The sequence below is a fragment of the Cervus canadensis genome, chromosome 16 (assembly GCF_019320065.1).
Source record: "Cervus canadensis isolate Bull #8, Minnesota chromosome 16, ASM1932006v1, whole genome shotgun sequence".
In the NCBI taxonomy this organism is placed as follows: Eukaryota; Metazoa; Chordata; class Mammalia; order Artiodactyla; family Cervidae; genus Cervus; species Cervus canadensis.
The window spans coordinates 64,707,970-64,721,835 of NC_057401.1; the positions used below are offsets into that span (position 1 = coordinate 64,707,970).

Consider the following 13,866-nt stretch of genomic DNA (forward strand, 5'->3'; position numbering starts at 1 on the left):
CTCGCCGGGTCTCCCTGCCCCTCACTATCCCTCTGCTGCTGCTGCTGCTGCTAAGTCGCTTCAGTCGTGTCTGACTCTGTGTGACCCCATAGACGGCAGCCCACCAGGCTCCTCTGTCCCTGGGATTCTCCAGGCAGGATACTGGAGTGGGTTGCCATTTCCTTCTCCAAGGCATGCATGCATGCTAAGTCGCTTCAGTTGTGTCCGACTCTGTGCGACCCCATGGACAGCAGCCCACCAGGCTCCTCTGACCACGGGATCCTCTAGGCAAGAATACGGAGTGGGTCACCATTTCCTTCTCCACACTATCTGCCTGAGTTTGCCCAAGTTCACCTCCATTGGATTGGTGATGCCCTCCAACCATCTCATCCTCTGTCCGCCCTCTTCGCTTGTGGCTTCTTTAGTGACTTAGTGAAGTCGCTCAGTCGTGTCCGACTCCTTGCGACCCCGACTCCTTGCGACCCCATGGACTGTAGCCTACCAGGCTCCTCCGTCCATGGAATTTTCCAGGCAAGAGTACTGGAGTGGGTTGCCATTTCCTTCTCCAGGGGATCTTCCCAACCCAGGGATCGAACCCGGGTCTCCCGCATTGCAGGCAGACGCTTTACCATCTGAGCCACTGAGGTGGCTTTTTTAATATAAATCAAAATTAGGCTGTTTTAAAAAGTAGGTGACTAGGTATTCATACCTGACCTCCCGCCCTCTGCCTTTACTCCATTTTTTGTCAGGTCACCTGAGAGTGATAGCCAATGCAGCTGGCCACAGAGGAGGGTTGAGAAAGAAAATAGGAAGGAATGAGGGTTAAGAAAATAAGTGGCAGAGGGGAAAGGAACAGCAGTTTTTTGACCCCATAAAAATTTCATCCAAAATCTGATGGCCAGAGAGACCAGAGCCTTGCTAATTAAGGTGCTTCTAATTGGAAAACTTGTGAATTCAGATTAAGGGTGACCTTTTTCATGAGACCTTTTTTCCACAGGGGGACGATGAGTCAATAATATAAAAAGCCTGCAGCAATAAGGTTTGTGAGACTTAATCTGAGCGTTAAAGAATAATTTCCCAAAAAAGGGAAAACGATGCTCACACAGATATAAAAATGACATGTGTTGAAGGTTTTACAATATTCAGGAATTAATGAGAACACCAGGCACATGTTAAAACTAGTTCAAGAGAAAGTTTCTGGGAAGTCCACACACATGTGGAGTTAAGGAACATTGAAAGGAAAATGCAGACGAAGGCAAAACTGGCTTTTTTCCCACAAGACAGAGGCAAAGGTCAATGTGCTTATCTGTCATTTCCATACCACTCACTGAATTGTAAAATAGCTCCCAGACACTGAAAGACAAAAATCAGACAGCCTGAAGGGTGACCTCTACACAAGCATGTATTTCCATGGAAACACAAAATTATTTCTATAAGACTGTTTCTAAGCATCTTGTAAGTACCATTTACAAGGAAGGATTAGATGTGACTGATTAGGCATCATTTTTCCTGTATTTGCTAAGTTTTGCTCTCCAAGCATCATTAGTGACTTATTATTTATTAACATTAATTAACATGATGGATTTCATATTCGAAGCTCTATGCATGTCTTGCCAAAACTTACCAACCCAGTGCTAAACTGACACAGATACTTAAAAGTAGCTTTGTTTTGTTTTGTTTTAAAGTATCCTCCAGATCAATGTGCATGTGCATGCTCAGTTAGCCCGCCAGACTCCTCTATCCATGGGATTCTCCAGGCAAGAATACTGGAGTGGGTTGCCATTTCCTTCTCCAGGGTATCTTCCTGACCCAGGGATCGAACACGTGCCTCCTGCATTGGCAAGCATATTCTTTACTACCTGGGAAAACGTCTCCAGATCATCCCCAACTAGCAAAGTTGTGTGGCGGATTCACATTTTACAAGACAGACTTATAATGTGAAATACACCTCTGCTCCTACCTAAGCTGAAGCTCCAATACTTTGGCCACCTTATGCGAAGAGCCGACTCGCTGGAAAAGACCCTGATGCTGGGACAGATGGAGGGCAAGAGAAGAACAGGGCAAGAGGATGAGATGGTTAGATAGCATCACCGACTCAATGGATGTGAGTTTGAGCAAACCCCGGGAGAGAGTGAAGGACAGGGAAGCCTGGTGTGCTGCAGTTCATGGGTTCGGAAAGAGATGGACACGACTGAGCGAATGAACAACAACTACATTCAGAACAGTTTGTATCTACTGTTTCCCTCCAGTTTTCCTAAAACAATCCTCGAGATCCAGCCCACAAGCTTTCTCTTTGTCTTAACTTGCACCTTCCACTTGAGCCTGGCTGCAATTTTCCTTTCTCCGCCTTTTCCTCCCTGTGGTTTGGGGAAAGAGCCGCCTTCTCTTTTTCCATTTGTGCAAATCCTCTCCAGCTTTTAAAATTCTTCTCCATGAAGTTTGCATTAGTGCTACAGCTCTTGATTTTCCCTAGTATGCACTCCTAAAAAACAATTCCTTTCGCATCTTGGACTACAAACTGGCTCATTGAATCATGTATTATATTCTAGTTGATGACAACTTTGCTTTCACAAGTGTAGTTACCCGAGGTTTCTCAAGACACAGGCTGTGAGTATTCTCTCCTCAAAATACCTGAGTGCCATAAGAGGCTGCTTACTCTTCTCCTCTCCTTGCTGTTGTTGTTGTTCAGTCACAAAGTCGTGTCCAACTCTGCAATTCCATCAACTGCAGCACACCAGGCTTTCCTGGCCACTATTTCCTGGAGTTGGCTCAAACTCATATCCATTGAGTCAGTGATGCCATCCAACCATCTCATCCTCTGTCGTCCCCCTTCTCCTCCTGCCTTCAATCTTTCCCAGCATCAGGGTCTTTTCAAATGAGTCAGCTCTTCACATCAGGTGGACAAAGTATTGGAGCTTCAGCTTCAGCATCAGTCCTTCCAATGAACACTCAGGACTGATTTCCCTTTAGGATGGACTGGTTTGATCTCCTTGCAGTCCAAGGGACTCTCAAGAGTCTTCTCCAACACCACAGCTCAAAAGCATCAATTCTTCAGCACTCAGCTCTCTCTGTGGTCCAGCTCTCACATCCATACATGACTACTGGAAAAACCATAACTTTGACTATATGGACCTTCCTGAGCATAGTGATGTCTCTGCTTTTTAATACACTGTCTAGGTGTGTCATAGCTTTTCTTCTGAGGAGCAAGTGTCTTTTAATTTCATGGCTGCAGTCACCATCTACAGTGATTTTGGAGCCCAAGAAAATAAAATTCTGTCACTGTTTCCAGAAAGTGGAAAGAGTGACTCATCTCCTTATATTAAGCCAAAGATGTGTCCCTTCTCTTTAGACTCAGTTTCATTAACTGTGAAATGAGGGATTAAAATCAATTTGGTTCTCAAATTTTATCAAGCATCAGAATCCCCTGGAGGGTTTGTTAAAGCACAGAGTGCCAGGCCCCCAAACACAGATCCTCTGATTCAGAAGGTCCAAGGCAGGGGTGGGTGGTGGTGCAGAAATTTGTGTGTCCAAAACGAGATTCTAGGTGATGATGCTAGTACTCCTGGTCCAAAGACCACACTTTGAACATTGCAATGACCAGCAAACCCACTTAGCTGACCATTCTAACCACCTAAGGACTTCATAAAATTCAGATGATAAACCTGAGCTTATTTACTGAACTGGAATCTTCCAGGGTGGTACTAGGGAAACCATATTTCAAAAAATACTCCCCAGATGAGTCTTATGAAGGACCAGCTTTAGGACCCAATTGAACTAGGTAACCCGTACAGGCCATGCCAGTGTCAACCTTCCACGATTTTGTTTGGCAAGGAAAGCCTGGCTGGAGGAAGGCAGGTGCAACTCTCAGGATAAAATATCTCTTATAGCTCAGCAGAGATCATTCCCAGGTGAGCTAGTGGTAAAGAACACACCTGCCAGAGCAGGAGACATAAGAGACATGGGTTCGATTCCTGGGTGGGGAAGACTCCCTTGGAGGAGGGAACGGCAATCCACTCCAGTATTCTTGCCTGGAAAATCCCATGGACAGAGGAGCCTTGTGGGCTACAGTCCACGGGATCACAAAGAATCAAACACGACTGCCTGACTCAATAGCCCAATCAAACTGGAAACATACAAGAAAAGGAGTCCTGGGAAATAGAGCTGAGCTAGCAAACCATCACCCTATGGCTGGTACCCTTCTGATCCTCCCCACTGCAAAGGTGTCCTGCTAGAGATACACCAGTTTAACATTAAACAGAACCCTTCACATGCCAATCTGAAACATCTGCAATTGAATTATTTCACTGCCTCAGGATTTCTCCAAAATAATGTGTAGGTATTTTTTAAAATATCTGAATAAGTAAAAGAACTCACCAAAGTATCATCACCCAGAACAAATTGAGGATCAACTCTAAACATAAATGTTTGCTTCTATCTTAAAATGTACAAACTGCTCGCCACACCCCGAAGGGCAGTTTTTCACCTTCACCAATTTCAGTTCCAAACTCCTCTGGAAAATTGATCACAAGTTAATATTTAACTCTAAAAAGAATTCCTTTTATAACTCTATTCTTATAGGAACTCTTACTGAACACTGGGATTTCACAGAGTTCCTTAATAAATTAGAGTTGTGACTCAACCGTCACAGCTGGTTATCCCTCCAAAGTTGTTTTATTTATTATTATGAAATCAGGACCGAAATTCCAGGAACTGAGTGAACCCAAGCTGAATTAACAAGCAGGGCAAAGGCAACGTTAAACAAGACTGCTGACTCTGCTAAAGCCCCGGGATCAACAGTGACCTTGAAGGCAAGGTCAGGAAAAGTATTCCGTGTAACTGCTCCTCTAAAGAAATTGAGAAGCAAAATCAGAAAAAGTGCTGGTGTGGTTGAGAACATCTCCCAGGAATCCCTGGGGGAGAGCGTCTTGCGGTTCATCTGCTCCTATTTCTGGGCCGTGTTGCTGACTCAGCCCCCCACCCCCTGTGTGTTCAGCTGCAGGTAGCCAGCTGGGAAAGCATTGAGTCCTCTGTGCAGGGCAGGCTTCGCTGCTGAATGTCGGAAGGCTGGGTAGAAAGGAAAGTTGGTTTCTAGATGATTCGTGAACCAGTAAGCCATCTGGTCACCCCCACACAGAAAACCTAAATTGGCTTTTTCTCTCTCTTACTTTTTACTATGAAAATGTGCGAATATGTAGCAAAGTGAAAGAAAAGCTCAATAAAGTCCCATAGATTTAGATATAATTACAGGAAGTCCCCTGGGGCTTCCCAGGTGGCGCTAGTGGTAAAGAACCTGCCTGCCAATGTAGGAGATGCAAGAGATGCAGGTTGGATCCCTGGATCAGGAAGATCTCCTGGAGAAGGGCATGACAACCCACTCCAGTATTGTTACCTGGAGAATCCCATGGACAGAGGAGACTGGAGAGCTACAGTCCATAGATTCTTCACAAAGCGTCACATACAGTAATGCCTCTACAAACAAAGGATCTCCATTCTGAGAGCATGTTAGTAACTGCAATCTGCTAACAAGTCCAAAGCGTTAGCCTAGGTACCGACTAACACAGTCGGCTGTATGCTCCTGTACTATTAACCGGAGCTTCCAGGTGGCGCTAGTGGTAAAGAATCCACCAGCAATGCAGGAGATGTAAGAGACTCGGGTTCGATCCCTGGGTTGGGAAGATCCCCTGGAGGAGGGCATGGCAACCCACTTCGGTATTCTTGCCTGGAGAATCCCATGGACAGAGGAGCCTGGTGGACTACAGTCCGTAGGGCTGCAAAAAGCCAGACATGCCCGAAGTGACTGAGCATGCACATAATAGGTTGATAATACTTTTCACACTAATAATACATAGAAAACAGACACAAAAAATAAAGAAAACATTTTAAATCTTACTGTACTGTACCTTGAAAAGTCCAGTGGTGCGGTACTACGGCTGGCACACGGGCTGGCATCAAGAGAACGGGCAAGAAGGGGTTACTGATTGGAGCAGGGAGAAAAGGTGGGAGATGGCAGAGCTGAAGAATTATCAGCAACAGGAGACGGAGGGTCAGCTACGATTTCACTCACGCCCGATCACCAAGCTACATCTCCGCTGCTTTTACGCTTGCTTCTTAACATCCTGGGCCTGAAATAAAGATACTGCATACTGTACACTATACAGAACTATGCAGTTAAGTACACAAAAGCCCAGCCCCTTGCAGAGGATGCAAGCATGTGACATCCCGAAATTCCAGGAGCGGAGTGAGCCCAATGTACGTCAGACACGTGAACCAGCTAACATGATTGGGCATGTGAATGCACGTTCGCATCTTTGAAGTTTACAACTGGAAGGTTCATGTGAAGGGACTTCACTGTATTGTTACTGTTTGCTTCTTTTTTTTTCTTGCGGAAGTATGTAAATTATAGACAACATGACATTTTGCCCCTAAATAATTGTGTGGCCGTCAGCCTCCAAAATGATCCATAATACTCTGTGCTTCTGGGATTTCACATCCTTTCGCATGGTATGGGGTTGGTCCAGTAGAATACAGAAATCGTGATGCCGGTCTCATCTGGAATTAAGTTACAACAGACACGTGGCTGCTTCCATCTTGTCTTCACTGCACCACCCGCCTCCCCCCCATCACTTGTTCCTGGGGGAAGTCAGCTGCCAAGTCACTAGTAGCCGCATGGAGAGGCCCTCGTAGCAAAGAAAGCATAGATGCTCCAGACCCAGTCAAGGGTCAGATGACCGCAACACCCACCAACGTCTGGACGGGAGCCTCTTGGGAGACCCTGCATGGGAACCACCGGCTAAGCCACTCAGATACCTGAGCCTCAGAAACTGCAAGGTAATAATTTCTACTGCTTTAAGCTGCACAGTTCTGGGCTAAGTTGGTAGCCTAAAGAGTATCCATTTGTAGGCAGGGTCCTGTGACGGAAACTCAAAATGTGGGAGTGGCTTTCACACCGGGCAGTGGGCTGTGTTGAGAGTATTGGTGAAAGCCTGGAGCCCCTCGAAGAAGCTGTGAATAAAAGAGTCAATGTCTTGAGACTTCCCTGGTGGTCCAGTGGCTGAAGTGAAAGTGAAAGTCGCTCAGTCGTGTCCGACTCTTTGCGACTCCATGGACTATATAGTCCATGGAATTCTCCAGGCCAGAATACTGGACTGGGTAACCTTTGTCCTTCTCCAGGGGACCTTCCCAACCCAAGGATCAAACCCAGGTCTTCTGCACTGCAGGCAGATTCTTTACCAGCTGAGCCACAAGGGAAGGTCCAGTGACTAGGACTCTGCATTCCTAACGCAGAAGGTCTGGGTTCAATCCCTGGTCAGGGAACTAGATCCCACACGCCACAACCACCTGTTCTCATGCCTCAGCTAAAGGAGCCTGCATGCCATGAGGAAGACCAAAGTTGCCGCCACTAAGACCCGGCACAGCCAAATAAATACATACATAGTTTTGGAAATAATTTATTTTTACTTTTGGCTGTGCTGGATCTTTGCTGCTACATGGGTTTTTTCTCTCTGATTTCAGCAATTGGGGGCTACTGTTCACTGTGTGCAGGGGTTTCTCACTGCAGTGGCTTCTCTTGTTTCGGAGCACAGGCTCTAGGGTGCTCGGGCCTCAGTAGTTGCAGGACAGGGGCTCATTAGCTGTGGTTCCTGGGCTGAGTTGCTCCAGGGCATGTGGGATCTTCTGGCCCAGGGATAGAACCCATGTCTCCTGCATTGGCAGGCGGATTATTTACCTCTGAGCCACCAGGGAAGCCCTCTATTTTTTAAGGCAATCATTTAAAAAAAAGTAATTTTTTTTTTTAAAAGAGCCAAGGCCTGTAAAGACTTAGGTGAGAGCTGGCAGGAAAGTGAGGGAAGTGTTGTCAGAAACTGGAGGAAGGAGATGCTGGTGATGCCACTGCCTGCAGTCACGTGGACGGAGGAACACGCACCCAGTGGACTCGTGATCTAGTCAAGGAGATTTGGAGCCAGGACTGCCTGGTTTCCGCTAGTTACTCATAATAAGATGTCGGGGGAGAGAGAAATGAATGGAAAGGCCGTTAAGCAGAAAGGAGCTCGGACTGGATGGTTTTCAGCTCGGCCAGAAGACAAGTTATGCTAGAATCAAGGAATGGCTTCCAAGCGAAAGGTCAAATTCAAAGCCCTGCCAGAAAAACCGTGGTCCAGTGACAGACCCTGGACTGGGCCTGTAAGTCATTTTTGAAAGGTTTCAGAAAGACATAAAGCCCTACCCCCAGACATAAAGCCCTCTAATGAGATTAAAAGTGCCTCACTGCTGTGGCCTGAATGCTCCTGTCTCCCCCAGATTCCTACATTGTAATCCCAACCCCCCAGCATAATGGCATTAGGAGGTGGGGCATTTGGAGGGTGCTTAGGTCAACTTAAAAAATGCACGTGAGAGTTTCAAGTTAAGTTTTATCTGGGGCAAAATGAGGACTGCAGCCTGGGAGATAGCACCTCAGATAGCTCTGGGAAACTGCTCCAAAGAGGCAGGGGGGAAGGTCGGTATATGTGTGATTTAGGTGAAGGCAGAAGACTCTTGAGAGTCCCTTGGACTGCAAGATCTAACCAGTCCATCCTAAAGGAAATCAGTCCTGACTGTTCTGATGCTGAAGCTGAAACTCCAATACTTTGGCCACCTGATGCAAAGAGCTGACTCATTTGAAAAGACCCTGATGCTGGGAAAGATTGAAGGCAGGAGGAGAAGGGGACGACAGAGGATGAGATGGTTGGATGGCATCACCGACTCAGTGGACATGAGTTTGAGTAAACTCCAAGAGTTGGTGATGGACAGGGAAGCCTGGCGTGCTGCAGTCCATGGGATCACTAAGAGTTGGACATGACTGAGCAACTGAACTGAACTGAGAACATATGCGATCAAGCCTGTTTACTTTTTAGAATGTTTCTACTGGTCTCATGAAGCTTCTGCTAGTCATGAGAAACAGTCATCTCCATGAAGGATTTTAGTGCTTTTCTAGACATGAGGAGATACAACAATTGGACTCATAAAGTCAGCTCCTAAGAATATCAGATTATCTGAAGACCCATCCTGCCAGTGTTCTGGGAGCACAGAGTGCCTCATTTCTGCTCTCCACCCTGAACCCCTTCCAGGGGTATTGGAGGTCAGCAGCTGCAGTGGTACATGACCTAATCCTTGAGGAGGTAGATGGCAAGCACCATGAAAGTGAAAGTCGCTCAGTCGTGTTCGACTCTTTGGGACCCCATGGACTATACAATCCATGGAATTCTCCAGGCCAGAATACTGGAGCAGATAGTCTTTTCCTTCTCCAGGGGATCTTCCCGACCCAGGAATCGAACCAGGGTCTCCTGCACTGCAGGCAGATTCTTTACCAGCTGAGTTATGAGGGAAGTCCAGCAAGCACCATGCCCAGTGTGAATTTGTGGTTGACAGGGTGGAGCCCCCTGCATGGGATTAGCGTTCTTATAAAACAGACCCCACCGAGCTCTCTAGCCCTTTTCACCCTGTGAGGGCACAAGGAGGCGTCTGCGACCTGGAGGAGGGCCCTCACCAGAAGCCAACCAAGCTGGTACCCTGGACTCAACCCTTCAGCCTCCAGAACTGTGCAAACAGATATCTGTTGTTCATCAATTACCCAGTCTGTGGTGTTTCGTTACAGCAGCCCCAGTGGCCTAAGACACTCACAGACCCTCGTGATCAAAGGACGGTGATCCTTGAGACTTCCTGGTGGTTAAGATTCTGAGCTTCCGCTGCAGGGAGCACAGGTTCAATCCCTGGTCGGGGAATTAAAATCCTGCATGCCAAACGGTGCAGCCAAAAAATTTCCTAGTGCTCCCAGAAGCTCCAGCTCATTGCCCCTCAGCTGTCTTCAGAAGCCTTGTCTTTGTGGGAAGGTCTCATCTCGAAGAGATTCGGAAGTGTTGCCTTTGTCTAATGGAAGAAATCCCATGGAGATTAGCAGAGAATCCATAAAGATTTTGTGAGAATTACATGCACAGAATCGTTACTGATTTGGACTGAAAGGGACAGGGGTAGTGCAAGATAGAAGGAGGTCTTTGGACCTTCAAAGTTCTACTGACAAGAAGCAGGCTGAGAATATTCCCCAGCTGCTAACACATGATACCTTCATGAAAAAGGAAGGATGAGTCACAGGGAAAGACCAAGAGCCCAGAGGGCAGTCAGGAGCCTTGGAGTATGGTTTCCAAGCCCTGAGACATGATTAAGGAACTTATGACGTTTGCCTGGCTTGGAATCTTCATGGACCAGCAACTGCTTCAAACTCTCATCCTCTCCCTTTTGTAAAAAAAACTTTTTATTTTGTATTGGGGTATAGTCTCTGGTGGCTTAGATAGTAAAGAATCTGACTGCAAAAGCAGGAGACCCAGGTTTGATCCCTGGATCACGAAGATCCCTTGAAGGGAGTGGCTACCCACTCCAGTGTTGTCGCCTGGAGAATTCCATGGACAGAGGAGTCTGGGGTCTATAGTCCAGGGGGTCACAAAGAGTCGAACACAGCTGAGCGATTAACACACACACACATAGCCAATTAACCAATTAACAGTGTTGTGATGTTTTCAGGCGAACAGCGAAGGGACTCAGCTATATGTATACCTGTCCAGAGCCTTGGAGTATGGTTCCCAAACCCTGAGACATAATTGAGGAACTTGCTTGGCTTGGAACCTGTATGGACCAGCAACTGCTCCATGCTCTCATCTTCTCCCTTTATGAGCAGGATTTTCCAGAGCGGTTATTCCGTGTCTGTCCCACTGTATGTTCAGTAGGGCAGGGTGTACAAACTGGATATCTGTGGCCCACTAAAGTTCATTATGAAGCTCTAACTCCCAGTGTGATGTATTTGAAGGTGGGGATTTTGGAGGTAGTTAGGTTTAGATGAGGCCATGAGGGTGGGGTTCTCGTGATAGGATTAGTATCCTTGTAAAGAGACCAGAGAACTAGTTCTGTCTCTTTCTCTTCCGTGTGAGGATACAGTAAAAAGGCAATAAAAAATTTTTTCTTTTAAAAAGCCAGCTCCAAGCCAGGAGGAGAGTCCTCACCAGATCCTAACCACACTGGTACCCCAATCTTGGATTTCCAGCTTCCAGAAATGTGAGACATAAATGTCTGTGGTTTAAGCCCCCCAGTCTGTGGGATTTTGTTTCAGTAGCCTGAGCTGACTAATACAGAGGGGGTTAGGGTGGAGCAGATAACTTAGCAAGAAGAACTGGAATGGAGCAATTGGATTTAAGGAACTATGATAACATCCGGACCTGATGTGCACTGTGAGATTGCGGACATTGAGCAGATGCTATCTCAGGGTGAGATTTCTGGGGACTCTGGGAGGAGCTGACTGTATTCTACACGTGGGAAGGATACAAATCTTTGGTGGACCATGGTGGTCTGCAAGTTGGCACACGGAGATCCCGCCTGCCTGGGATTCATCTTGTGTCCAGCCCTTCCCCTCACAATGGTTAGTCTGTCTGACTAACAGCACATGGCAGAAGTGATGGTATGTCACTTCTGATATTAACTGATTTTTGTGGCTTATCTCTTTCACCGTCAGATCGCTTGCCCTGGGAGAAGCCAGCAGCCCTCTGAAGAGGCCCATGTGGTGAAGAACCGAGGCTGCTGGCCAAAGTCAGCAAGGAATGGAGGCTTCCTTCCAACAGAGAGAAAACAAGATGCCTGGGCCATCTTGGACGCAGATCCTGCGGCCCCATCCAGTTTCAGATGACCGCGGTCTGCCAGCATCTGGATGGTAACCTAGAAACCCTGAGCCAGAGCCACCCAGCTAAGCCACGCCCAGATTCCTGACCCTCACACTAAAACTTTAAAGTCACTATGTGTATTAACCATGTGTATTAAGATGTTTTGATTTTGGGGGGCTCCAAAATCTCTGCAGATGGTGACTGCAGTCATGAAATTAAAAGATGCTTACTCCTTGGAAGGAAAGTTATGACCAACCTAGACAGCATATTAAAAAGCAGAGATGTTACTTTGCCAACAAAGGTCTGTCTAGTCAAGGCTATGGTTTTTCCAGTAGTCATATGTAGATGTGAGAGTTGGACTATAAAGAAAGCTGAGCACCGAAGAATTGATGCTTTTGAACTGTGGTGTTGGAGAAGACTCTTGAGAGTCCCTTGGACTGAAAGGAGATCCAACCAGTCCATCCTAAAGGAAATCAGCCCTGGGTGTTCATTGGAAGGACTGATGCTGAAGCTGAAGCTCCAATACTTTGTCCACCTGATGTGAAGAGCTGACTCATTTGAAAAGACCCTGATGCTGGGAAAGATAGAGGGCAGGAGGAGAAGGGGATGACAGAAGATGAGATGGTTGGATGGCATCACCGACTCAATGGACATGAGTTTGAGTAAACTCCAGGAGTTGGTGATGGACAGGGAAGCCTGGCGTGCTGCAGTCCATGGAGTCCCAAAGAGTCAGACACAACTGAGTGACCGAACAGAACTGAACTGATCTCTGGGGCCTGGAAAGACTGCCCCTCCCAAGGCTAGCCAATTCCCGGGGAATAGAACTCAGCTTTCACAGACACGTGTGAAAAGATGCTCAATATCACTAATCATCAGGGAAATGCAAATCAAAACCACAATGAGATATCACCTCACAGTTGTCAGAACCACTATCATCAAAAAGACCACAAATAACGGGTGTTGGCCATGATGTGGAGGAAAGGGAACCCCCGTATGCTGTTGATGGGAATGTTAATTGGTGCTGCCACTGTGGAATAGTGTATGGAGGTTTCTCAAAAAATCAAAAATAGAGTTACCATATGATGCAGCCATTCCACTCCTAGATATAGAGTATAACCCAAAAGAGCAAAACACTAACTTGAAAAGATACATGCACCCCAATGTTCATGGCAGTGCTATTCACAATTGCCACGACATGGAAGCACCTGAACTGACCATCAACAGATGAATGGATAAAGATGTGCTGCATATACAATGAAATACTACTCAGCCGTAAATTTTGCTATTTTCAGCAACATGGATGGCTTTGGAGGGCATTGTACGAAGTGAAATAAGTTGGACAGAGAAAGACAAATACTATATGATATTACTTATATGTGGAATCTAAAAAAATGCAACAAGCTAATAAAAGGAATCAGACTCACAGATATAGAGAACAGACTGGTGGTTACCAGCAGAGAGGGGAGGAGGGGCAATACAGGAATGGAGGATGGGGAATTACAACCATTGGGTATAAGATATGAAGCCACATAAAGTGTTAGTCACTCAGTTGTGTCCTACTCTTTGCAACCCCATGGACTGTAGCCCATCAGGCTCCTCTGTCCATGGGATTCTCCAGGCAAGAATACTGGAGGGGGTAGCCATTACCTTCTCCAGGAGATCTTGACCCAGGGATCAAACCCGGGTCTCCTGCATTGCAGGCAGATTGTTTACCATCTGAACCACCAGGGAGGCCCTTAAGATAGGCTACAAGGACCTTTTGTACAACACAGAGAATATAATCAGTATTTTGTAATAACTGTAAATGAAGCTTGACCTTCAGTTCAGTTCAGTAGCTCAGTCGTGTCCAGCTCTTTGCGATCCCATGGACTACAGCACCCCAGGCCTCCCTGTCCATCACCAACTCCCGAAGCTTATTCAAACTCATGTCCATTGAGTCAGTGATGCCATCTAACCATCTCATCCTCTGTCATCCCCTTCTCCTCCTGCCTTCAATCTTTCCCAGCATCAGGGTCTTTTCCAATGAGTCAGTTCTTTACATCAGGTGGCCAAAGTATTGGAGCTTCAGCTTCAGCATCAGTACTTCCAATGAATTTTCAGGACTGATTTCCTTTAGAATGGATTGGTTGGATCTCCTTGCAGTCCAAGGGACTCTCAAGAGTCTTCTCCAACACCACAGTTCAAAAGTATCAATTCTTCGGCACTCAGC

At 46.6% G+C, this 13,866-nt stretch overlaps 1 long non-coding RNA gene across 1 annotated transcript; it reads left to right on the forward strand.

Annotated features, from left to right (window-relative positions):
* The first annotated feature begins 297 nt into the window (after nucleotides 1-297).
* On the forward strand, nucleotides 298-11,905 carry LOC122454352. The gene is made up of 3 exons (XR_006273366.1): nucleotides 298-1,018; nucleotides 6,540-6,807; nucleotides 11,513-11,905. It is a non-coding gene; the product is annotated as an uncharacterized LOC122454352 (long non-coding RNA).
* The last annotated feature ends 1,961 nt before the right edge of the window (nucleotides 11,906-13,866 follow it).